The sequence below is a fragment of the Passer domesticus genome, chromosome 7 (genome assembly GCF_036417665.1).
Source record: "Passer domesticus isolate bPasDom1 chromosome 7, bPasDom1.hap1, whole genome shotgun sequence".
NCBI lineage: Eukaryota > Metazoa > Chordata > Aves > Passeriformes > Passeridae > Passer > Passer domesticus.
Genome location: NC_087480.1, coordinates 58,596,985 through 58,624,127, shown reverse-complemented (window position 1 = coordinate 58,624,127; position 27,143 = coordinate 58,596,985). Strand labels below are relative to the sequence as shown.

Sequence of the window (27,143 nt, the reverse complement as noted above, 5' to 3'; positions counted from 1 at the left end):
GACAGGGAATGGCAGTGGCACATCCCCAGGGTTACTGTGGCTCGGTGCTGTGTGTGCAGTGTGAGTGCATACACCCCAGGGCTGGGGCAGTGAATGCTCACTCAGACAAGGTACACAATGCACACTCTGTGTGCTATTCAAATCCCACAGAACCAGAGTCAAAGGAAACTTGGTGTGCTCATTTACTTGTCATTGAGTTGTATGCACTTCCCTGTGTTCCAACAAAGGAGCTCTGCTCTGTATAGTGGGAGTGATGGACACGTGAAAAACTGGGATTTTTTTTTTCCTTTTTTCCCCCAAGTTCATTAACTGCGAGCAGTGGCAGGTAGCAAGTGCTAACATGAAGTTTTTTATGTTGCTAATCAATGAGTTTGATTATGCAATGAAACTGAGTATTCCCAAGAAATCAGTCTTTGCTGTATAAACAGAAATTTCAACTCTGGTGTTTTTTATTTTTTCTGCTGTGGCGTTTTTTATTTTCTCAGCTCAGTTTTTTGTTGCTCTTCTGGAAGAGCCATGCACCCCTTCCATCCAGAGCAGGGGCAGGCCTATTTTGCTGTATTATCCACTGTTTTGGTAGTTCTCCTGCCTTCTGCAGCTCGCAGCACCACACGGAATGTGTGTCCCACATTTGTATCCCACTCTGGAGGTCTGGGGTGACTCTAAGGGGATGAGGATTAGGGTGGAGATGGAGCATAGGACTGGGTCCTTTCCTGATCTCAGCCTAAATCTTCTGTGTAGAGTCAGCTAAATCTTTAGTTCTCTTTGTCTGCATAAGCGTCCAATAAGGTGGTGTTTCTTATTTGGAGTTTTGAAATAAAACAAAGCTTAGTTCCTAGGATTTGTAAGATGTGTGGATATAAAGCAGTATAAAGTGTCAGATAAATGTGAGCAGCTCTTCTTACTGATGTACAATGGCCAAAAAAAAGAAAACAGTGACTTGTACATTTCGTGGTAATTGTGCCTACCTTGAGTTAAAGCCACTGTGATGTCATTAGTTAACAATTTAATAACCTGGATAGGTTAGGAAAAAAGTCCAGGAGGAGTTTAATGATATTTAGTGAGTGTGAATGCAAAGTCTTGCTGCTGGGATGCACTAACTCTCTGCCAGAAGGGTGGAATGTGTGGTTGAGGTTTCTTTAGGATTTCATATAACTGCTTTTAGGCTCTGTTGCATGGACTGTTGACTTTAGGGTGACAGGGAAGTAGTTTGATTTGTACTGCAGATGGGGCAAATGACAATGCTGGTGCAAATATTTTTCCAAATATTTCTTTGATGTGCTGGGAACACACAGAAAACTCTTTCTGTAGTCACATACAGAGCAGTTCCCTTTGGAACACTTCACTTAGGCATGGTGTTTTTACAGCCATGAGCTTTGTGGTCATCGCCAGCTCTGCAGTGTCTCCACTGTCATCTGAGCTGGTTTGTGAGGCAGTGTCAAGAACTTAAATACAAAACCTCTCAGAAGCTGCTGTTTGCACACAATCACTGCTGAGGAGCTCTGATGTTCTCTGGGTAAGTTCAATATTTACACGATCATATCAGACTGTAATTTTGTGTGTTAACATTATCACCCTGGATAACCTTAAAAGCAGGCTATTGAAAAATCAGGTACACATTTTTCCTTCCATTCAGCCTATATTGATCTGATGGATCCAAGTTTGGGTGAGCTATAGAAGTGTTTCTGGTCACACTCCTGGCAAGGGGTGTGGAATTTTAACTGACCTGGAAATGCCATTATGGGAACAGAAGTGAGCCAGGCACCTCCCTTCCCCTCCAGATTGTCACTTTTTCCTCCCTGTGTTGAGAAGCTCCTTGTCCCTTGAGGACCAGTGTTTCACCCTGACCTCCAGAGCCCTCCTTCCTACACTTTATCCCATTTTACAGGCTTACAGTGCACTAGGTGTTATTAGAGGAGATTATATTTCTGCCATCCCCCACCTCCAGCCCTAATCTTCATGCCACTCTTGCTGATATCTGCTGGTAACTTCCTTGTAATTATCTTTTTTGCTCACATTTTAAAAGATATCCTGGAGAGGTTTCATATTGCTCTCTAAGTAGAAATAGTGAAAAATTCTCAGGAGATTTAGAAAGCTCAATTTGAGGACATTTTTTGGCGATATAATTTTTTTTTTTTTGATGAGTTTGCTAGAAGTCATATGTTCTTTAAGAAGTGTTTAGAGAATTAATGATATAACTAATGCTCTTAAATGCTGATGTTATTTTGTTTGTTTATGTCATCTGGTTCATTAAGAAGAGAATAAAAATTGTGTGTTTGTATCGTTCAGGATAGGAAATTAGAATTTTTTTATTAGCCGGAGTTGTTAGAAACATAAACCATGTTTGTCTTGTAGTACATGGGGGAAAAGCCTTGTTGTAAGTGTGTATAGATTATTGAATCAAATTGAAAACATTTACTTGAGCCTATCAGAATTAAAATTGATTTAGAAACCTCTCTGGGGGAAATGTGTTGCATTGATGTTGAATTCACACTCATAACTGCCTGGGAAAATCCCTTCTCGCAAAATTAGCTGAACAGGAAAATTGAAATGGGAGGTCAGTAAAGAATTGAGCCAGGCTACCAAATTTTAGCACAGATCTGAGTCTGCTTAGGGTAGGCCAGGGGACTTTCCTAGAGATTTAATCTCTTTCTCTTGCACTTAAATTCTGTATTTTTTCTATTTGAAGCTTAGGGCTTGTTCTGCAATTCCATCTCTCATTGTATCCCCTTTGTAAGACTCCTGAGTCAATTTTCAAAATGACAGGGACTTGTGAAGAATGGAAGTGCATTCAGAGAGGAGCTTGGGCACGTTGGCACTCAGCATGATGGGGGTGATGCTCCTTGGGTGAGATTTCCTTGTTTATTGGGTTTCCAGAGCGTGTGGGAAGCACGTGGCATCTGGGAGCAGCTCAGAGCAGGCAGGGCGCCAAGCTGGGGATTGCTGCACCCAGCCAGTAGGAATGGAACATTTAGGGAGGGTGGGACATGCTGTGCTGGAGCTGGAGGAGTTCTCCTGGCCTGGAGCTGGACGCTGTGTCCAGGCTGGATGGACATCCAGGTGCCCAAGCCGTGCTCCAGGAGGGAGAGCTGGTTCATGCCAGGTGAGGAGTTTATTTACATCAGGGGGTTTGCATGGCAGGGCTGGCTTGGAGGTGGGAGATGTGAGTCTGATCCTCTTGGGATGGCAAAAAGCTTAATTGTCCCATTTTATCTCTCCTGAGTGCTGATTAAAAGGAAAGCAGTGGCTGCAGGAGCGTTCGCGTGCGGATTGGGCCTGTGGCAGAGTCACATCTATTTCCTGGGTCTTTTAAGCACTAATGAGAGGCTGGGGTCTGTCTAACTATCTAAAGGAAAACCTTTGCATCCCCAGGAGCAAAACTCTTGTCAGACTAAGATCAAACAGGAGCTACCTAGTTAGTTTAAAAGCCTTTGGGGATAGGAAGCCTTTAAACGAGGTTGTGTTTTGTCATTGTCAGTTTCCATCAGAGGTGCCTGATGCTACCTCAGTCCTCTTTTGGGCTTCTTAGACCTCATTTGAATCCAGTCTTTGCAATAATCATTGCTAAACTCCAGAGTGGAATGGAGGTTTCTGATGGATGTAAAAGTTACAATTTTGCTGACACACAGCGATCTTGGTGCAGTTTTTGCAGCTATGTTTCCAGGTTGGAGCTTCAGTTTAAATTAATAACTTCTATGATGGTGGATTACATTTTTAATGAATTGGATAGTGATGGTGGATTACTTTTATAATGAATTAACTTCTTTTTAAAAACTTTGTGGTCAACTATCAACAATTAAAGCATCATCACCATAATGAGGCATTTCAAGATGTCACATTGGTATAGGTTCATTTGTTTTTCTGATTATGTAGCTAAGATTCATGGAATCCAGCAAAATTTAAATGTGATCTAAAGAGTAATGAACAGAGGAGCTTCTTTCATTGACTGGGAGTGGATTTGCTTTGTCTCCTTGCAGTAGCTATGAGTTTTTCAATAATTTATAGATCAAGTAACAGCAACATTAATTGATACACTAATTGTGTCCACATGCCTGCCTTTAACAAATCTCTTTTGTGAAATGATTACTGACAATATTAATTGCACGTCTTTTGTGAGTTGATATAAGTTATGAATTCATTCTCAAGTTGAAAGGGGGTGGGAAAATCATTAATTTTGACATTGTGTAGCTATAATTAACAAGGGTTATCCAATAACCTATCATCAATTAGGGAGCTCATGAATTCTGTTTTAAATACCATGTACCAAAGGGGGTCTGTGGTTGTTAATTGAAGGATTCTTTGGGGGTGATGGATGTTGTCTGTTATTGCAGATATGATGTTTATTGTTGTATTTAATTGAGGGAAATCTGCCTAAACTAAGGTTGGGGCTGGTGTTACTTTGCTGCTCCTCAGCAGAGGAATCAATAATCTGTTGAATATTAAGAACAGCATTTCTCAAGAGCTTCTATTATGATTTCTCAATGATTTAACAGTCATCAAAGCATTTCAGTTTAAAGTGTTAATCAGGAGAACAATGCAATGCATATTCCAGAGAGGATTTGAGTCATGTAACAGTCCATAAATACAGGTGGGTGTAGCTGTGCTCCAGTGCTCTGCACTGGGAGATCTGCTGTGAGCATCTCCTGTGCATCCTGTGCTGTACCTTGTTTCTGGCTGCATCTTCCTATGCTCTAAAACTATCCCTGAGATCTGATTGAAATACTGAGAAAGTGAGGCTGGGGCTGATAAGGAACTAGAACTTCTAAACAAATCAATTAATTTTCAGCAAAACCTTTTCTCTGCTTGTAGTCATTGAAAAGACTCTCAGCAAAATTGCAAAATTCTTGTTAGAACTTTTGTAAATGGAAACTTTTGTTTAGAGAGTTCAGGGAAGAAAATTCTATTGTGTAATGAATAACTGAGCAGGAGTGACCTAATTCATCCAGATTAGTAGCTAAAATACCTCCAGAGGTTTGGATAAGTAGAAGTTTCCTAATATGGCTCACAGAAGAATATTCTACAGGGACAAGTATGTTGGTGATGATAATATTTTTGTAGCAATCTTCATCCAAAGATATTTTCTTGCCTAATAAATATTAATGAATAACATTTCTGTTAGCATGTTGCATTACGTGCTTTTGGGCATTTGTAGTTTTCTGAAACATTTTGTCTTTTTCATCAACATTATTATTACTTGCAGAATTTCGCATAAAATGCAGTAAAGTGTTTTCTCACTTGTATAATACAGATTAGAGATATCAGCTGTGTTGATAACTGCTCCCATTTTGCTGAAGGGATATCAAACACAAGTAAATTTGGAATAGTGCTTTGATCCCACTATTAAATTTCTCACTAATTTTCCCTGAAATAAACAGGTAACACCTAGCATTGGTGTCCACATTATTGCAGTGTATACCTTTTCACATTACTAGGGAAAATTCCTCCAATCTTATATAATTTTATGTAATTTATGGAAATTGTTTAACTTTCTTGACCTATATACATATGGGGGAAATGCAAATTGATTTCAGAGATGGTTAGATCCTTGCATCAAAAGCCAGTGCTGATCTCTCATTTACTTTCCAAAGATTACAGCACAAATCAGGGCAGAGCTTGGTGTGTAATCTGAGAATCCTGTTTCTTATTTTGTGTTTTAAACCAGCACATTTCACTCTCTCACTGCTGACATCACAGTAATTTCATTAATCAGCTTGTGAAGAAAAAACTGTGCAGGAATATGCAAGTTAACAGACCACATGCAGGGTTTGGTTTGTGTGTTTAAACAGCCTGAATTAGAAATGTTTATTTAGATCTGACCACTTCTGGTTAAGAAAAACTCGCCCACAGAATTGGTGCCACTTTGAAATACTGTTACAGAAACTGTAAGCCCTTTATTCATGCCTTGTGGTATATTCCTCTTAAAGAGTTCAAAGAAATATGTAGGGAATTTGGCCAAGTAATAGGCTCAGACTTCCTGTGATAAATATGTCAGGGCAGACATTCACTGTGCTCCTTAGAAATGAAGAAAAGATGTGGCTGTGATCCTCATGCATGATTCTGTGTATGGGATCAATGTGGACATTATTGGTCCTCCAGAATAAAGGTAATATATATACATAAAATGTATTTGGGTTGTCCAGTGGTAGAGTGGATGTTCCTTGTGATTCCCTTCCAACTCAGTTTATTCTGTGATTCTGGGAATGTGTTGAAGCATAACATTTCTCGTGAAAGTGAATGAGAGATAAACATGCCCTCACAAATAATGACATCCTATTTGTATTGTTTTTATCTAAACATTATTATATGTAATAGCTAGTGTTTGCATAAGGACAGGAAAAAGAGCATTTCTCTGCTTTTACATTTGCTTGGTTTTGCATGTGTGACAATATTTAGTTTGCTTAACTAAGTAATGTGTTTGTGGGGGTCTTTTGTATGGAAAAGAAAGGAATGTACTTGAATGTTCATTGACCTCTTTCCTTCTGCTCGCAACAAGAGTTGGCAGGGAGCTGATAGCCCAGTATTGGGACATCCCAGTATTGAGATAAACCTGAGAGCTACCAAAGGCCCTTTTCAGTCTGGTTCTGGCTGTAAAACCTCGTGTGGAGATGTTCAACCTCTTAAAATATTTCAGCTTTGAGCCTCCTGAGCAGCCAGAGCCTCTCCCCAGAGCCTCTCTCCACAGATGATCAGTGGGGTTGAAATCACTTCTGATTTAGACACTGTGTTCATCCTGTTCTCACTGCCCAGGCTGAAACACCAAACCCAATTATCACTTATTTGCAAGCAGCAGTTTACCCCCTTTATTTACTCCAGTATTGGCTTTTCCCAATTCCTTTCATTTATGCAGTTGTGCAGTGCGGGAGAATAGTTGCCAACACAATATCCATTATTATTCTGACAAGAACAGAGTAGCTTTCACTTCCATTTCCCAGAGACAGCATTACTCATTGCTGCAAAGCAGCATTAAAAACAGGAGGAGGAGGCTGGATTGTCATTTGGCAGCAGAGTCCCAACACTGCCTGTCCTTGCTCCCAGTAGATCAAGTTTGAAGTAGAGGTGGGAAGGATGTGTCGTCTCTCTTTGTGATGGGGCAGTCAGGGAAGCAAACAAGCTGTTGCTCCATCAACACAAAAGTTGTTGGGAGTGGAACAAAAGAAAAAAAAAAGGTATATTTGTGTTTCCAGCATCTTCCATTGGAGGTAACAGAATCTGGTGAGCTACGGGGTTTGGGGGAATTTTTCTTCTCCCAGTGGTTTCAGTGGCTGTAGGATATCCTTCAAGTTGTCCAAAAGCACAGACAGCTCCAGCCTTGATTTCTAAATATTAACATTTCGCAGCAGATTCTTCTACAAGTGACAGGAGCAGCAGCTTCCTCTGGAGCCAACTTTTAAGTCTACCCTGCTTTAACCACCAGCAAATGCTGAACAGCTAATCTGTGATCTATAATTACACCTCTTACGCTCTTAGTTTAGTTAGAGGGAGAATTGTGTAGTGAAAAGGATGATTCAGGGAGTGAAATGAAATTAAGTGCAGTCTTTTGAGGTTAACTATTAATTTCATTTTAAATATAAAATTGCCTTGAAAGTAATAAGAGGGTAATATTCACACGTCACAATAATGTGCTGATAACTAGGTGGAAGGCAAAAACACCAGTAGTAGTCGGATGAACCATTCTTTTTTTTGCAGCCTTGTGTTGCCTGTGTAAGTTTTAAATTAAATTCAAATGTCCAAAGTCACATAAAGTGAATTAAATGCACCAGGGAAATTGGGTGTACTCTGTACTCAGGCATGGCTTAAGTTTAATATTGACATGGTTACCTTGTGTGTTCAGTGTTTGCTGTGTTTAATAGGATATTTATGGCTTATAGTTCTTTTTAAAAAATGCACCTATCTGAAATGTCTCTTTAAAAATCATGTTACCAGCCCTCGCCAGTAAAATTGGATGTGGAAGAACACAGCCTTTGCTGTGGTGAGCGTGTCAGAAGGATGGCAGTGCTTGAGAGACACTGGAGATCAAAATGAAAGCTACCTACAGAATTCTTTATCCCTCTTGCCTATTTTCCTTCCCTGTGCTATACTATAACTAAAGCAATCCATTATATCTATGCCTCTGTTTAATTGCATTAAAGAAATGCCGGGGCTCTAAGGTTAAGCACTAAAATTCTAAGGAAGCAGAGCCTCAAAGTTGCCTGTGTAAGCCTCATTTAACATCCCTTCAGGATACACATTTTCATACAGTTTTTAATGAGCTGAGCTCATCTTGCTGTTTCCTGGAGACCTTTGTCCTGCTCAGAGAATGGGAGGACAGTGGTCAGGGAATGTGCTGCACTTGGGGCTGCTGTCTGTGCCTGGCACTCAGGATGGAGCTGATGCGTTGTTTGCAGGAAACCCAAGCCTGAATGTGGGTATGTGGCTATTGATGAAATCTGAATCTAAATTCTTTACATCTCAGAGAAATTCTTTTCGTACATATCTCTGAATAAAGTTTAAAATGAATAGTGTGAATGACTGGACATCAGTGCATGCCCTCAGAGGAGTGCAGTCAGAGCAGGATTTGGGAGGGATTAATTTGGCAGAGGAACAAATGAAAAGAGACTGAGAGTTGGTTAAGATGCAGATGCTTAACATGATCCCAGGGTTAGAGCATAGGGGAATGTACAATCTTTAGTGACACTGAGGTTTATCAGAGATTATCTGACTCTAAAATGATGGAAAGGCCCATACTTTGAAGCTCATCTGCATGTGTGTATGTCAATGAGGTCCAGGACAATGCTAGTTAATAATAATTCCTTTTAGGCCAAGTAATTTCCTACAAGAGTGGTCCCACTCAGTGCTAGATGTTTACTTCAGTGAAACAAAGACAGCTTGGGTGTTCAAAAATAGCTTGAAAGGAATCCTACCAGCCTGAAAGCTCACTTTAATGATAATTTGTGGGGATCATGTCTGGGGTTTTTTTATGCAGACATATTTAAAGACAGCAACAAGGTTCCTGGGGTCAGATCTCATGGAAGCAATGAACCTTTATTTTATTAAAAACCTTTAGGATTTTATCTTAATTTCACTGTTCATTCATTTTAAATTATCTCACAACCATTTTCAGGGACATGGTCATTTAAGCAAATAATGATAAAGTAAATATATATTTCATATATTTAAAAACCTAGTAAACTCTCTCCAGTAATTTCTTAACTCAGTAATTCCTCATATTCTATTCAATGCATAAACTGCTGGTGTACTGAAAAGATTATAAAGATAAAGAGGAGGTTTGGGTTTGGGTTTTTTTAATCTTGTGGTGGAACCAATTATTTGGGGTTAAATGTCCACAGAGCAGTCAGATATTGGATTTTTAGTATGTGAAATTATTGTGTGCTGATATGAAATACTTCATGTCTTTGTATTAAACTCCTCTGTTTTTAAGACAAAATATAATTACAAAAAATGATTTTGAGGGGAGATTTATGTTTGTTTGGTAATGAAGTAATCATTGCAAATTTAAAGGGGCAGTAAACACTTCTATAAACACACTATGGAAAATGTATTTCCTGTTGCCTGTTAAGATTGACAGATGTCACTTGTAACAAGTAACCTGACAATTGCTACTGGAGTCCAGTTTTGTAGTAAAATGTTGCCAACTGAGGAAATAGGAAGCCTTGTGTGAAAATTAACTTGTTTTTCACCATTTTCTCACAGTTCAGCTTCCAGGGAGGTTCTATGGACATTTAATCTGGTTTAGAATATCTCATAACGAGGAAGCTCATCTGGAACTGTTGGCCAACACAAGAGTGAGAAAGTCGGAGCTACACCTTTGAGTGAAGTTATCAAAGAAGACTTTTATGTTTCATTAAATTTGTGCAGTGGATATGAGATTGTTTTCCACTGCTGGATCACAGGGGAAAGCTCTGGTTGGAGAGTGAGATGGGGGAAAAGACACCAAAGGTGCATCTCTTCATGTGTTTTTTCAGGAATGTGAAGTTACCTTCAGAAATGTAACTTGAAGCTTGTGTGAGTTCACTGACCATCAGATGAACTCTGTGAAAGCAGCGTTACATTTTCTGTGCTTTCTTCTTGCTCTGTTCCACACAGGCAATCTCTAGCAGATAAGTCTAAACTATTACAACATCATCTTTTGTTAATGCCCCATAACCTCTGCAGGCCAGATTTTGTCGTTTCTGTCATTTCACACTAATTATATCCAAACACAAGCTGATTTACTTTTTTCTCTCAAAGCAGATGATGTTTGGAGGAGACTGAATTCTCTAAGGTTAGCAATGAAGTTTCCATTTGAAGCAACCCAGTTCAAAGGGGGAAAATTTCCCCTTTAGGTTTAGAGCAAAGGTTCTAAAAGCCTGAGATGTGAAAATAAAGAGGCACTAGCTATAAATACCTTTCAAATTATGTCTCTTTAGACTTGCTGAAATGTGTGGTTAAGCTTCTTTCTAGCTGCTTTAAAATATTCAAGGTTATTGGCCTGCATTAAACTCAAAACCCTTTAGATACCATTTTTTTACCAAGTTATTCAGAGCTGACAAGCGGAAAGATTTGTAAATGGGGGTCTGTGAGGAGAAAAAAACCCACAGACTTGGAAGAAGGAACTGGGTGTTTTCTCCCAAGAAAATAATTTTAGTATTTTTACACTCAAAAGTGAATTATCTTAATTAGTAAGTGTATAGCACAAGCAGTTCCCTCTTGCCAGTGCTGTTTATATAAACTAAGCATCCCTGGAATATGGGTGCTTAGTCAGCCGGACTCTCATGTCTAGAAAACATTAATATGCTTTTGCTGCTTATGACCAAGGCAAAATATTCCAAGTGCATCACCTCTGAAAGTTCCTTTGCCAGCATTTGGAGCAGGGTCCTCATTTGATCTGCTGCGTGTGATGGGCTTTGAGGTCTGAGATTTCATAATTAATATGTTCCTATTTATCAGTGTTTCATCTACTTAGTTACATTAATTTATACATTTACTCATCTCAAGCCTAGTAGTGAGTAGTATTAAGTGAAAGCTAAGTCAGAATTGTTGAGGGAAACTTTTCTTTCGTGAAAATTTCAGCTCCGAGTCTGGAATTCAGCCATTAGATGTGAGAGTCTGGAGGGCAGCTGGAACAGCCTTGTCCCAGTGAATGCACAGCTGGACCAGAGCTTTCATTGGCAGTGGTGGAATTCCTCCAGAGGATGGTGTTTCACACACAGGGTTGGAAAGGGAACTGGATCCCTCCAGGGCAGTGAATCCCAACACTCATTGTGTGATTGGAGGTGCTCTTTGTGCTCCCTTTTTAAAAACCTCCTAAGCAGTGTTAGGGATGGGAAGATTGTGCAAAAAGCATTGAACCACTGAGTATCTCCAGCCATTGGATCCTGCAGGTTTTCATTTCTTGTGTCTGACAGAGGTGTGGCTAAAGCTTCATATGACTCTTCTTTAATGTACTTAACCTTTGTCCCAGAGGCATTTTTATTCATTTGGTGTCTAAGTACGGCAGGAGATTGGAGCAGCATCGCCAACCTCTGCAAATGCTGTAATCATGGGATTAACCTACTTCAGAGCCCTGGGAGCACGCTCACTTGGTGAGGAGAGCAAGAGTGTTTTCATCACTCTGAGTTCACTGGCAGGTTTTGAAACCAAATTCTGCTCCTTTTATTTGTGTCTCAGAGTGGAAGGTTCCATGGAAATGATTGTTCCCTTTTCCATTCTGCTTAGAGGAATGAGACTTTCTTGTACATGTTCTGTGCCTCCATGAGAAGGTTTGTATTTATTTCTGCTGTGCATACGCACAGAGATTTTCCCAGCACACAGATTGTTGTTTTAGGAAAAGGAATGAATGAGTTGGTATATTCCAAAGTAATTTGTCAGTCAGCTTTGGGTTTCCAGCTTACAACAGCTTATAGTTATTACAAGCAGAGCCCTTTCAGCACAAGAAGTGAGTGTAAAAGGCAGTGCTCATGTGCACTATGTATAATGTTAATTTTAGTATGGAATCTTTCATTTTCATTTTACAATGGAATCTTTTCCATTCTGAAATGAAAATTCTAAAGATTCCATTCTAAACCCAGCCTGATTCTTTTGTTAGAGACCCATACAGAAATTTCAGAATGGTCAGATTTGTTGCCATAACCTCAAGCTTCTTTCCTGCTTTTAACCTCCTGCAACTGAAAGTTCCAGATTTCCAGAATTATTCTGGGGGGTACTGCTGTCTCTGAAAAGCCTTGTGAACTTGAGGGTATGTTTAGAGGAAGAGCAACTGTGCCAATAAAAGATATGTTGACCTGAAAACGGAGCCTTCAAGGAAGCGAGAGTAAGAAAGGAGAAGGAATTGTTGCCATTTTTAATTACTTGTCACTAGCTATGGACCAGCCCCACAGGACTCAGTGCGTGGTCACGGCACTGCATCTCCACCATGCCTTAAAAAGAGAGCAAATTGGCATCTTGTTTCTTGACAAGCAATCCCTGCTTGCCTTCCAGTTAATTTTCATGAAAAGAAGCAACAGCCAGTTTTCTGGTTCTAACTGCACTCATAATAATAGCAAGTTGGCAGCAACGGTGAAGAAGGGAAAATTCACGCCTTTGCAGCTAAACATTTTGTTCTGAACTGTATTTTAATTACAAAATGTCACTTTGTGATAAATGAAGCTTTCTTCTTCTATCTGGTTTCAATTAAGTTTTGTTTTAAAAAGGAAGAATAGGTTTTAATAAGGCTCAAAATACATAAAAATATTTCATTTTGACTTTAGTAGAACAAAGAGGATTTTAATGTTGAATCAATATCGAATAACTTGAAGTTATCTTGGCTGTGGGCCTTGGTTTCTTGCTATCCAGGTTGCTCTTTTTACTGGCCAGGGTCACCACTGGCTCCAGTGGGTGTTTTTTACTTTTCCAGATGCTGAATTGCTGCATTCCAGATGCTGGCAGGAAAAGTCAAACCAAACCTGGCACTTGGGGTTTCTCTGAACACAGAGATTTTATGGAATTAGGCACACAACCAGGGACTCACTTCATGATCAAGGATTTTGACTTTAAGGAAGAAGCTGTTTCCTGTAAAGAAAGATGTGGGGAATAAACATCTTCCTATAAAATTACTTCTCTAATTTGACTTTTGAGGTAGGGGATTGATCAGAGGATAGTTTACAGATATTACAGATATATTCTGTCTGGCTCCTCTCTGATGTGTGGTGTCATTCATTAAGCTCCAGGGTGAAGATTCTTCAGGGAGATTTCACATAATCCAGAAGCCTTCCACAAAATGTTCACACTCTTGTGGGAAATTAGGAGGAGAGGATTACTTTCTGGTTTGCTAGGGCTGCCCCACTTAAAGCAAATTTGCTGGGGACTCTGCTTTGTAATAATGCAAAAGGTCTGCATGTTCAGTGGGGTGGGCTCAGCTCTCAGTTGTGTCAAAATAAATCTGCTGAAATCAGTGCAGACAAATTCCAGGAAGTTACTAAACCAAGACAATATTTTAAATTACAGTTGTTGTTAGCTGAAACCCATATGGAAATGTCTTTTCCTAGAATTTACACTTTGGAATGATGTATTCACACACTTTCATTAGTGTGTGAGTGCTCTGGTGACATAGCTGAGGGCAGGGGACATGGCAGCGATTTCAGGGAATTGGTGGCCCAGCTGCCTGTCCATGGCACAACATTTAGATAAACAAAATTAGGAAAAAAATAGCACTATCCTCAAGATGAAGGTTTGGGGGTTTTTCCCCACTCCAGCTAGGCAAGAAACCCACAAAATATTGCAGTGTAGACAAAGCTGCAGATTGTCTAAAAGCTTTAAATTCCAGTTACTGCTGGGGTCTGGGCAGTGCATCAGCCACATCCAGGCTCTTAAAGGAGCACTCTGTGGAGGGAATGTGATTTTCTCTTTAAGATGCCTGAAATAAAGCTGGCTCTCTAAGAAGAAGAGATTTTAAATATCTTGTCATTGTGAAGGGATTTTGGTCCCCCGGCTGTAAGAATAAACATATGTGACTCCAGGTCTGCTGCTTACAGGGTGGGGAAGGATTCTTGGAGGGAAATAAATTAATGTCAGTGATTTCTCTGGTTATCTTTTAAATGTGAATAAATGCACCTTTCAGTGTGAGGTGTCTCTAGTTTTCAGAATGGTCAACACAATGTGGTTTGTAGACATGGCAGTTTAATGCTGTGAAAATCTTCTGGCAGTAAGACAGATGTGGCAAGCCCCGTGTTGGAAGGGCTTTGGAAGAGGAGCAGGTAAGGATTTAACACCCAAGTAGCTGCTGAGCACACAGGCACACGATTTTCTTTGTTAGTGAAAAAGGCAAAGTGGCTGTGGAATGTGAGGAAAGAGGAATTTCTCTAATATTTTTATTTTCATAGAAATTGGAAGAAATTGCTACTGAGGAGAAAGGAGAAAAGCTGCTTCAGAAATCCAACTGCTGTTGGAGTTGGAGCTGGATTAAATCCTTCTTGCTCTGAGCTGTTGCAGGTTCTTCACCTTTGTTTCTCTCATTTTGGACCCATTTTCCCCCCTCAGTCTCTGATAGAGATGTACATCTTTCTATAAACACGTGGAAGGCTGTAAATGTTTTCATCTCCCACAGGTAAAATATGCAGCACAAAACAATTAAAACACAAAAATATTCACAGTTTTTCTGAAGCAGTTTTGCCTCCCTTCGTTTGGCAGCACATTGTCAGGACATTCCTAATGAATCCAGCCTGCAGCAGAAGCTGCTCTCTTTCCAGTTTTCCCTTTATGAGTTAACAAAGAGAGAAAAGTAGGGAAAGTGTGTCAGTGGCATCGGGGAAAATGACAGGCGGCTTCAGGGGCAGGTGTTGGATCTGCACAGCTCCGGAGGTGCCAGGGAGCTCCAAACCCACTTTGGACTCTCCTTGTAGGAAATTGAGAATTCTGCCCAAGGCAGATAGAAAGGAAATTTGGGATTGAATAACTTCCGTCAAATAACTTTGGCAGAAAATGACTTTTTTTTTTCTTTTTTGCCTTTAAGTCCCAAAAGGCGCACACAGAAATCATGTCATCCTTGTTTTAGGTTTCTTTTTAATTTTTCTTCCACTTTTTTTTACAGCTGTGTGGCAGATTTAGGCTGTATCATGCTTGAGTTTTAAGGAAGTTCTGACAGTTTCATATTTCTGACTTGTCTCCCTTTGAGGAATGCTGTGATGCTGAATCAAATTAGCCATAATAACTGGTCTGTAATTTCACGTATTTCCTTAAATTATTTACAAAAATTCTTGCAGCAAATCAAGAACTTTTAGTGGTGCATTTTTCCTAAACTGAGTGATTGCCTTGAAAATATCTTAAATTTGTCACTTTATATTGAACATCCCTTGCATGTTGAGAATCCTTTATAGTTTAAAACACCCAAATGGGAATTTTTTTTCACCAGTATTGGAGCTCTAATCACACCACACTTGGGTTTTCTTCAAGTCCTTTTATAGTCTCAATCTAAATCAAAATTTTTCCTTTCCAAATTAGATTTAGTGGGATATTCCTGAAAAATCTTTGTTCTTCCTCACTTCCCCATCAAAACTTACAGCCCAGAAGTAACTTGGGAGTGTGGGAATTGCAGTGTTTGCAAATGCACAGGCAGAAGATTTCTCTAATACAGCTGTTAGGCTTTATGGATTTACCTTCATAAATAATTAACCATAACCCTAAATGAAAAACTGTTTAGATTTTTCTTTTCCTTAGGTGGGCTGAAATACGTTACTTCAAGCAAATTGTCTTTCAGTGTCTTCCCAATTTAATTTGTCTCACTTTAATTACTGCAGTTTGGCATCATTACAGTCTTTTTTTCCATTTCTGTCTAAATATAATGTTTCTGCAATGCTTTTCCAGAGGCTGCAGGTAAAGAGCAATTCCAGCAATGCAGAGTAGAGGTGATGGTGCATAAGCAGTGCCACAAGGATGAGATAGATCAGAGCAGTTAATGGAAAAGAGCCAAAGCTTAACTTTTATGGATTACAGGAAGAAGCATTTTGTAATCTTGAAACAAAGCTTCATGTATTTATTGAAATCACAATTTACACACTGGTCAGTCACCAGGCATGTCAGTGTATTTGTTTCAAGGATGGAAATATATTGCTTCCCTGCCGTGTCAGGAGCCTCACTGAACTGCAGCATCTATTTTGATTTGCCTTGTCCTTATCTTTTTTTGGGTCTCCATTTGCTGGGATTTTCTCCCTAATTGGTTTAGGGAGGTGTTGCTAGAAAAGTGCATCTGACTACATCTGAGAGGCCTTCTAAAAGCCTGGCTTGCCCTCCATGGCCTCAGTTATTCCTTCCTTTATTAAATCCTTCTCAACCCCACTCACACTTCCATCCTTGTTCACAGTAGTCTGAGATTTGCCTGAGAAAAAGTTTCTCTGTGCATATTCTTCCATAACAGACTTCCCATGAAGGTTTCTAGAATAACCTGTTAGGAAAATAAACCTCCTTTTGCTGCCATGGAATTGGAAATAACCTGAGAGAAAGAGCCTTAAAGTGGTTTCTCCTAACTGAACTTGGACTGAGGATAATTTTCAGGCATTGATTGCTTATCAGAGAGGATTTATGGCAGCTTGAAGGGTGGCTTTATTCTTCCCTCACCTTTGCACATTGTCTAGGAAACCAAAGGGAGGCTTGGAGGTGTTTAATAATGCTGGGCTCTGTCAGTGGCTCTGTATTTGTGTGGTTATGGAGTTCCAGGGCATCCACAAATGGTTTGGATCCAATATAGAAAGGAGAATTAGTGACTGTGAAGGTCTGGTGACGCTTGGGAACTGTCTGTGCCAAGTGCTCCTGTTACTCACACAATGCTGGGTTGCTTTTTGCCATCAGGTGTGTTGACACTGAATAGAAAACCACTTTTCCTGGTTCCCTTTGCACTTAGAGAAATCACATACGGAACAATGAGATTGCAGTTGCAGAAGAAGGGAAGATTTGGAGCAAATAACAAGGATATCAAAGCAAATTACATATATGGGGAATCTCACCTTTTTAAAATTATGTCAGAGGACTTTGAGCTCTCTTAAAGCCACAATTTAAAAGCCATGACTTGTGCTGTTGGTGTTTTCCCACTCAGTGTGGGTAGTAGTCATGGAACTGTTTTTTTATTTGGTTCCCCTTCTTGCAGTAAATAAAATTCATAGGAAAATCCCATGTGGGGATGGACACAGAAATAACCTTTTTGTACAGAAAGCGTGATTCAAGCAAGGAGTTTTCCAGCAAATCTTTAGTGTACAAGGAGGAACACATAGTGAACAGTAATCAAATAAACACGGGGGGATTAACATTCAGATGTTTCACACCCCTGTGAAAAACAACCCACTGTGATAATATTTTGTTAAGCACAGAACATTCCAATTGATGGTAATGAAGTGTGTATCAACAGCTGCTTCCATTGAAGGATGTAGGCAGGTATTTTTCCATTAGTTTATTCCACCAAAAATGAAAATATCCTTCTTCTCTTTCTCTGGAATGGAAAGGGCAGATGAGTAGGTATATTTAAGAAGTATTTTTGAGAATCTGCTCTACAAGAAACTGGCAATGGTAACTTTCTAAGGTTTCCATTGCAGGACATATTTTGGGCATACTGAAACACAATATCAGTAGAGATGCTGTATACATCTATAAATTCTGCCTATGGAGGTGGATGTGTATCTTTTTTATCCCACATCTCAAAGTACTGTACAAAGTTTAAAACTAAATAAAGATGAGGAATTCACAAAAATCACATGTGCCCTCTGCCCATTGTGAACGGTGCATTTTGGAATTTTATGTTAGAGCCACTTCTTAAAAATGAAAGTGATGGGCAATGAATGTAAAAATAATAAAGCAATCAGCCACCACTGAAATGCTGCCACCTCTCAGGAAATGACAGCAATTTGCCTGTGCTGCAGTGCATCACAGTATCATCCCTCATTTTAATATTTGATTTCCAAGATTCATGTTTCTGATATTTATGACAGATGTAAATCTTGGAAATCCAGTGATGGAAAATTATGGACTCGACACCCAGAGTCAGGCTTTTGTGCTTCTTAGCTACTAAATAACATCAGTTAAAGGAGCAAAGATTGTTCTGTCTGAGCATGAATCTTCCCACGTGTGAATGTGGTTAGGTGATGTCTCTGATGATCTGATAAAAAGTTCTGTGGTTTGTCCTGTGAATCACTGAAGGGCAGATAAACTATACTGATTTTACAGAAGAGAATGCTGGTTTTCTGTATTAAAAGACACCAGCCAAACTCCTGCCTGTAAAGCCTTTTCCCCTCAGCAGAGGCTCCCCTCTCAGGTGTTTATGAGCTTCCAGCATTTCAAGCAGCTCTACCTGTTCTTATAGAAGCACTGAGCACTAATGGCTCCGAAAGAAACAAGGTTTTCATTGACTTTCCAATCTCCAACGTGAGTTAAAAGCTGAATTTTAACTCACTGTCACTCAGCTTCACTGCTGTGAAGGATCCTGAGCTGGATGTGGGGTGACAGTTCCAGGAGGATGCTGCTGCTCTGGGTTCTGTCACTCGACAGGCACAGGGGAAAACTGCAGGTTTTTTTATCAAGTATGAGAGTATCAGTTGTAATTAATACTATTTCAATGCAAAGCCATTTTTAGGTGAGCCATTGGACACTGCTGGTGGAAAGGCTCAGCCTGGTTAAGTGTTGTTGTAGCAGTGCTGCCTGCAAAGTTGAGTGTGCTTTGCTCAAAGCTGAAGGTACTAATTAAAAAAGACAAACTTTTGCTTCTCAAAAATTGTATTAAACTACTCAGAATTAAGAAAATGTGCCCCTTTTTTAGCAAACTCACCTGGGGAACATTTACTTGGATTTCACTTTGCTTGTTACAGCTGAATGCTTAATCTATATTTTTCTGTGCTATGTTGGTTTGGTTGGGGTTTTTTGAGGTTTTTTGGTTTTGTTTTTTTTTTTCTTTCCATAAAGAAGATGCTTTTCTCAAGCAGTGGAGCAGTTTGTGTTGTAGGGGAGGCATTAAAAGGTTTCAGTTGGGCTGAGCTGTTGCTGCTGGAACTCAGAGTGCAGGGATGGATTAAGATCAGACAAAGCTGTGTGAAGTTGGCTGTCAGCTACGCTCAGACTTCTGACGGGGGATGTAAATTATGCTCTGCTGCAGCTCTCTTAGTTAGCTGATCTATGGAGTGAAATTGAACCTGACTACCTGGGCTGTTCATCTTTCTTCGTGATGGAGAAAGAGGTGCCAGTGGCACTGAGCAGTGAGTACCAGTGCAGAGGGAGATCAGGATGTCACTGACAGCCTGTGGGACGTGGGAGTGATGGAAGCTCCCTCCCCTCTGCTGCTCTGCAAGGGGAATGGTGTAATTGTAAAAAAGAATAGAGGAAAAATTACAACAGAATGGCTAATTAAATTAAAATGCCTTTGATTAGGAAAAATAAAACACAGCCCATGTCATGGTGTAAGCCCAGCTGGTAACTAAGCACAAAAAGAAATGATCCCAGCTGAGACCAGGACAGCCCATAAGACAAAGCTGAGTTGTTGCTTTCTCACAGGTGTGATGGCAATTAATAAAAGTGTAGTACTTGGAAAAGGAAGTGAATACAAAGTTATTACTGAATTTTATTTATACCTTTAATTTGCCTTCATCTTTATTTTTCGGTGCTTTTGATTTTCTGTATGTTATGAGAATGAGGATATATTTCTGTAGACTTTCAGGTTTTACTTTTGTTTTCTAGTATGCTGTAAAAGTTAGCCTTGAAATATTTATTCCCAAAGAAGATCTTGAAAATTTGGTTGTTCAAATTATGACCTGACATGGATTTCAGCAAGTATGAGCAATTTTGTGTTAACTTAGTCTTTTAATCTCTTATGTGTATTATTTAACAACTAATGATGAACATCTAATGGTGTTGCAACTTTTCTCACAGTGGAAACCTTCACTTGAATCTTTCCCCACTTTCTGGCTTCCCCTCTTCATAGAAGTGATGAGAATGATAAAATTAGAAAATTACATTATAAAAGTAGAAAATTAATCTGACATGATTTTATAGAATTAGAGGCTCGAAAGTCCTTGGGCAGTCCCAGAGGTAAGGTCTGGACCATGCCAGAGGTTCACTAAGATGCTCTTACAACAATTTCAGTGAAGCAGTGGCCAGGTGTTCCTGTGGTCCAAGTGCAGGACTGAATGTTCTCTTTAATCTCTGACCTGTAAATTTAGCTGATTTCTTCTTATCTTTTCTCACCATACAGAGAAAAATTAATTGCCTATCCCTTAATGTCAACAGGATCACAGAACTGGAGAATGGAATAAATAAAAAAAGTTGCAAAAGTTCTATAATGCCTTCATGCTGCAAGGGATTAGAGTCAAAAAGATAGCAGATAGGAAATACACAAGAGAAGCTGGATAAAATTAGGGTGGTTAGTGCAGAGAGTTGGAAAGATAAAACAGATGCTTCCTGCCAGTAGATGAAACAAGAAGTGAAACCTGAAGAGCAGTAAATTTATGTTACAAAAAAGAGAGATACCTGCCTCAGGGAACTCACTGCTGCAAGCTAGAAGTGCTGAAAAATTCCTTATTAACAATGGACACTTACTGTGAATACCTGGATAACCTTATCATTTTATGGTTTGGTTTTTTTCAAGGTAGAAAATCCTGTGCAGTCCCATCCAGAGGAGCCTTCCTGAGTGGGAATTTTGCACATCTCCTGACTGAACTGAAAAGCAAAAGGCATGCCAGCCAGTGAGGAGGGAGTCAGAGATGGGGCAGCTCTCAGTGTTCACATGCTGGGCTTCATTTGAATGTTAAATATTAAAAGGTGCCCTCTCCCTTCCCACATTGTGCATGTTCACTGTGCTGGAGCTGGGAGGAGCACAGGATAAAACTTCAGCCTGTGGTTAAGTGGGATCCTTGGGCTGTGGGTGAGAAGCTCATCCTTGTCCTGTGCACTCCTAGCCTCAGTGTGAGCAGAGGAGCAGCCAGCAGCAGCTCAGAGATTGTATTTCACAGGTGCTACTTCCCTCTTACAACTGGTTTTAAACCAAAAGATGCCAGTTCCAGGATAGGAGCTTCTGCGGTTGTTAGCGAAGTCATTATTCCACCTGTTTGAAAATCCAGGGGAGTTCACCTCAGCGCTCCCACACCTTCCAGCAAGCACGTGTGACTTTTTTTTGAGATGTCTCATTACCAGGCTCTTCTCCTGTGCCATCATTTTCATTAGGCAGCATTGTTGGAGGGAGCTCTCAGAGGCTGAGCTCTGATTTCAGCACAAGCAGGAGAGCGGCGGAGGGAGCCTCGCGTGGAGCCTGGCACCAGGACCAGAGCCATGGAATGGCTTTCAGGAGTTATCCTTGTTATTCTGTAGCCCCACAGCTTTGTCTGATCTTAATCCAGAATCATTAGTAACAAGCTGGCCTGAAAATCCTGTTTGTCAGCAAGGGTAAACGGGCCCTGTGAGGTTCCTGCTGTTCCCTCATAGGGCAGCTGGACAAGTACAGCTTTAGCATTCACAAGAAAGCTTTGAGACATAAAAAATAGTAAAATTGTCCTTTTATAGTGTTCAGTCTTCAATTTTGCTGTATTATTCAAAATATGAGCTTGTAGAGGATAATGCCCTGTCTGGCCTTGCTGAGAGCAGGTACTGTGGTATAAATGAGCTCATGTTTCTGCAGCCTTTCTTAAGGCTGAGGAATTTTGGAATGACAGCACTAACATAAATAGTGTTAAAGTCTGCTTTGTTCTTCTGATGAGATGGTGCATTTATTTAACTCAGCTTCAAGGTAGAAAAGCTTAATCCCTACAAGCTCTTTTAGCAAAAGCCCCAAATTGGGTAATTCTCGTGTGACAGGCCAGCCTGCTGAGGTTGCTGCCACCCTGGAATTTCTCTGAGCCATAATTAGGACAAACTGGGTTAATGTTTTTTTGTAGACTGAGCTTGAAAAGTACATCTAGTGCTGAGTTTGGAGCTATCAGTTACCCAGCCCTTCTATAAGCTTGGAAATCATCACTTGAGTGCTTGACACAAAATGTACAGAGGGATCAGGATCTGCTGCACTTATTAAATGAAGCTGATCTGTCTTCCTGCATCAGCAACTTAAAACTTTCTGTTTCTCGAGATCATTGGATTGGGAAGAACTTTGAGTCTAGCCCCTCACACTGATAATTATGCATAATATATGTAGTGTTTATCCCAGTCTGTTTCTCCAGGTTGCTGCAGGTGTACAGAGCTCTTAGTACTGCCTGTGTGTAACTGCAGTGGAAAGTGAGAAGTTAGGATCTTAAAAGATCTCTGTTTCCCTTCCACACCTGCCTCTAATTTGCATGGCAATTGAGGAAAAGTGAGTCTAAATGAAAATAAATGTTCTGTTTCTAATTTTTGTCTCTTCTGGAAGAGGCAGGCAGGAAGGGGTTGCATAGATTGAGGAAAACCCAGCTGTGTTGTAGCTTTGTGTTATTTGAAATGTCCAGGGTTGTTTTGCCTTTGAAATGAGCAAATAGAAGATGCTGTATTTAGGGCCATTGTTGTAGTGATGATATTGTTAATGGGGGTTTTGGATTGGTTTGGTGGGACACATGATTAAATGTTCCAATCTCAGAGGCCCTGCTTGTCCTAGAAAAAAGTTTTGGAGTTCTAGTGATACCTGAGATCCCAGAGGAGGTGTTCACATCCCCAGCTGTTTTACTGGAGCAGATCTGTGAGGGAAGGCAGGTGATTTTGGGGTCCTCGTGGGTGAGAAGGTGACTGGGTTTTGGGAGGAGTATCCTGTGGAGGTGAAATCCCTGTGGTGGCCAGGCTGCAGCAGGAGCTGAGCTCCTTCCCTGCCCCGCAGGCAGGACGTGCTCTGCAGGGAAAGCTGCTGGCAGAGAGGCAATTGGAAGAAAGCTTAAATTCAACTCAATCAGGGACAGCAGCCCTGAGCTGAAGGGCCAGATCCTGTGCCTGGTACATGCACTGAGCTCCTATTTCTGTCTGTAGCTTTGGAGAAAACAATGTTGGAATCAGAGATGTGAGCAGAAAGCCGCCTTTTCATCCCTCCTGCGTGTAATTTCTGACAGTTCCCCCCCACACCCCCTTTTATATCCACCGTTGTTTAGATTTCTCCCCTCTTTGAAGACTTTTACATTGAATTTAAAATCTCAAGATTTAAACTGTGTGTAGACATAATTATGTCTCTTCCTATTTACTTAGTCTTGCTACTTGTTATCCGTGCAATATTAGCGATGACACTTTTTCCTGGGCAGGGTTGTCAGTGACATATTTTCATATGAAAAAGGGGGGGAAAGGGAGGAGTATTTTGAATAGAAAACTTGACTTATTTCAATAAAAGTAGGCAGGTGGTGTGTTTAATATGTTAACCCCCATTCTCTGGATTTGTTTTACAGCCCTTCTGTCTTGAGATGGTAAAAGACTGGAAGGGAATTAAGGAGACCAAAGGAAGTCCCTTGACATTTTTATGTGCTGAAGTAACAGGCAGGCAATCTTGCTTTATACAATGCTGTCTTCCTGGGTAGAACAATTAGTGTTAATGTGGTAATGATAATTGTTTCTGTAAATTATTCTTAATTAACTATTTATGTAATAAGACACTTAAGGATCTGTATTTAACAATTTTGAGGGTTTTTTTTCCCCTGCTAATTGGCTTCCCTATATATTTCTTTCCTGAGCTAGTGACTATTTTCTGTTCATTATTAACTATGTGACATTCAGGTTTAAAATTTGGTATAGATGATCCTTAATTAACACAAAATGGTGCATAAATGATCAAGAAACAGGTGGGTTCCTTCCTTTAGCTGCGTTCTAATTGCAGAGTGCTGTGTTTTCAGGGGAGTTACCAGGCTCTGAGACAGATCCCAGCTTGTGGGGCTACTGTTCCTACCCAGAATCATCACCCCAGACTTCCAGCAGGTGCCTCCCAGATGTTAAACTTTATTATGTGCCAGATGTGGAAGTGCCTCTTTGGGAATCTTCTGTATCCAACTGAGGAGATAAGAGGAAAGGGGAAAAGTGTTTGAGACAAGAGCTTCAGGGCAGTCAGTTTGTGGTATTTAAGCAAGCAGAGAGTGAAAATGGATGATCTCCTGCCTCATTTGATGCTGCCTGATCTGTTTTGCAGGGGTTTTGGAACAAGGTAAGAGAGAGGGAATAGCCTGCTATGCCATGTGCTCTTTAATTAGTTCCTGTTGTTCTGGTTTGGGCTTTCTTCATCTTGAAAATGTCACTTGCTGCCCTGCTCTTTCCTCGTGTTTTTTTTTTCACTCACCTCTGTGTGAAGCATATACCAATATTTTATGTACATAATTGGTCTGAGTTTCTGTATACTGCCTAATGTAAAGTGCACATTCTCTTCTTTGCTGTGGTTTATGTTTATTGCACTCACTGCATTGCTTTATGTGCACAGTGTGCTTATGGAATGTGTGGTGCAGGCAGAGAGATGTTATATTCCATTCTTAGCATCATTAGTGCTGTTTTCTTCACCAATTTTCATCAAGCTACAGTTTAATTTAATTCACTTCATTATTTTGCAAAGTAGCTCTTATCTGTTGGATTTCCCTTCTGTTGCTTTAAAAACCAGCAATGTCTCAAAACAGTGAGAACTTAAATATTTTTAGCTTTATTTTTCTTTTTTTTACATGTTCTGAGCATCCTAGGATTTCTGTAATACAGCCAATCAGTTAAAGCCAAATACTGATAGCTTTACAAGTTAATTAGCACCTCAGTTCATCAGCACTCACACTCAAATTAATACTGGAGTAAGCATCTCAGAGTCTCATCTTGCATTTGCATTTAGTGAAGGTGATTTTGCAATATGTTAATTTTTATTGTGTGCAGAGCCTGTTTGATTTTCGGTGCTATTATTTTTTTACCTATTTATATTTGGGGCCTAAAACCTTACAGGAATTGGCTTGTTTGAGCTTGTGTGAAGAATATGGACAATTCAGTCCATTGCTAGGACTTACTCTGATTAAACAGCCCTGAATCATTATTTCCCTACCCAGTCACTTGGAAAGTAAGTGGTTTTTTTACTATTTTGGGTTCTTTGAAAGTGTTTTCAGCTTAGGGCTCTTGATGTAAGTAAAAGGAACTATTAGACTAAAGTAGGAAAAATAACTTTAACCTAATCAAGCCCTAGTTATCTGAATTAGTAACACCTACAATAATTAGGATACTCTGCGGAAGTAATAAGCTAATTATGTTCAATAATAAGGAATAATCATCATATTCAATCCATTGCATCTTTAGATTTTTCACTGAATAGGCTTTTCTTTCAAAGACTGAAAGAAATGGTGGGAAGAAGTTTTTACACTGGTGGTGGGCTCTGGTGTATCTGAGAACAAATAATTGGAACTTGAGAAGCTCGATATTTTGGGAAGAGTACAGATAATTACTATTTACTGTTGTCTCCTCAGCTGCAGCATACGAGAGAAAGGAGCTAATTTCAATTACTCTTTCTTTGGAGATGGTTACTGGGGGAACACTTCATCAAGGGTAGTTTGCTGCTGCAGAAGACTTCATCCAAGTGCTGTGGGAAGCCAGGAGCTTTTTGGTGGTTCTGCTGCTGCAGGGTCAGAGAAGGAGAATCCTTTGAGTCACAGATCTGATTTTACATCCCTGCAGTGGTGCTGAGGGCTGAACGTGCTGCAAATGCATCAGCACTGCTCTGCTAGCTAAAAATCCCCACTCTAAGGAAGCATTATCCCAAATGCCAGCACGGGGACTTGGAGTGTATTGAAAGAGGAAGTCAGGGCTGTGTCTCTCAGGAGCACTGCTGGAGTGGGTTTTGGTTTTTAGGAGTATTCTTCAGGGGTTTTAGCCATGTACTCCACCATTGTGTCTTCCTTTGGCATTCTTGGGGCAGAAGTAGATGAGAGCTGAGTTTATGGGAAGCATGGGAGGTGTGAGAGATTGATTGGCTGCCTGCTGGAGTAGAGACTTTTATCAAAATTTATTGAACAGGATTCAGGTAAATGTTTCTTTCTTTTAATCAAGGTTGATTAAATTACAATCAGAAGGATGCCTCTGCTCCCTTAGGCACATCACAACCTTGTTATCATCTCAAATTCATCCAGCCTTTCAAGAGGGGGTTTTATTAGCTGTTCCTAATCCCCAGGTAATTACTGTAGACCCAGAGATATTTGTAGAGAATATTTTGAGTGAGGGAAAGGGGTTCACAAGACATCACAGGCCTGAATAAATTCTGTGACAGGAATTCCTGCTCCGATTTCCAATCCCTGGCTCCAGGCGCAGCCCCCTGAACCCTCCTGGGCTGTGTCCCTTTCCTGAGCACAGAGCAAGTGTTCCTCCTTTTTTCCAGCACCAGCACTGCAGGAAAAGGGATGATTTGGATGATTGGCGCCGCTGCCCTTTTATAAAACAGCTTCATGATTGCACGAGGTAGGAAACGCAGCAGGATCATTAATTCCTTCAGGTTTTCGCTTTCTTTCATTGCAGCTGCCTCCAGAAAAAGGTTCCTGTTTCTGAGCTTTCTGTATTTCAGAAATCAGCAGATTTTGTGGGGAACTTTTATGACAGTGACAGTAAAACAAAAGCAGGCAATCAAACCTAGACTGTGTTATATACTTCGGTGTTATTCACTTGCTAATGCAGTGCTCCCTAAAAACCAGACTGTCTGCTCACACCTTTTCCAGTTTTAAAGGAAAATGCCTTTGCTACTGCAAACAGAGAAATTAATCATAACTGGCTTGTTCTACAAAACACACTCTCAGCGATGGGAAAGGTCTGATTTTTTTTTATTTAATTTTTTCCCCCTCAAATAAGGAAACTTAAATTACTTAAGGGACTACTTAGCTTCCACTGGTGCAATTAGATTAGCATAGGAGGAATTTTGATTTATTTCCAGAAATGAATATATGTTTCTAGGTCAGTAACTCTATTTAGAACAAAAGATCTTAAGGTTTTTTCCCAAAATAAATCCAAATGTAGTGTTGGCTAGGCTGCTCTCCGTTTGAATTTCAGTTTCATCTTCATCTTATTTTATTCCCCTTTTCTTGAGAAGTGCAAAAGTGTTAAAGTTCAGAAGAAATACATGAATTGGGAAAGAGGGGAAGGGATCATAAAATGATGAAGTCAGTCACCCTGAAGCAGTACCATAAGCCAGATAAAGGGGCAGGGATGTTCACTATGAGTAAAATAAGATCCAGAGCAGTAGAACTGAAAATTAACAGTGAAGCCACGAAAGGTAGCATGATATTGAATAATTG

General features: G+C 40.1%; 1 protein-coding gene across 31 annotated transcripts in view; it reads left to right on the top strand.

Moving 5' to 3' along the window:
* The window catches only part of DAB1 (DAB adaptor protein 1), a 406,138-nt gene that overhangs the window by 308,156 nt on the left and 70,839 nt on the right, over window positions 1-27,143 (top strand). The window contains exon 1 of one of the 31 annotated variants that reach the window (XM_064429013.1): window positions 23,781-24,052. The exons of the other annotated variants lie outside the window; for them this stretch is intronic. The gene's annotated coding sequence lies outside the window, so the exon portion shown is untranslated. Of the gene's footprint in view, window positions 1-23,780; window positions 24,053-27,143 lie in introns of those variants that run through there. 31 annotated transcript variants of the gene reach the window in all.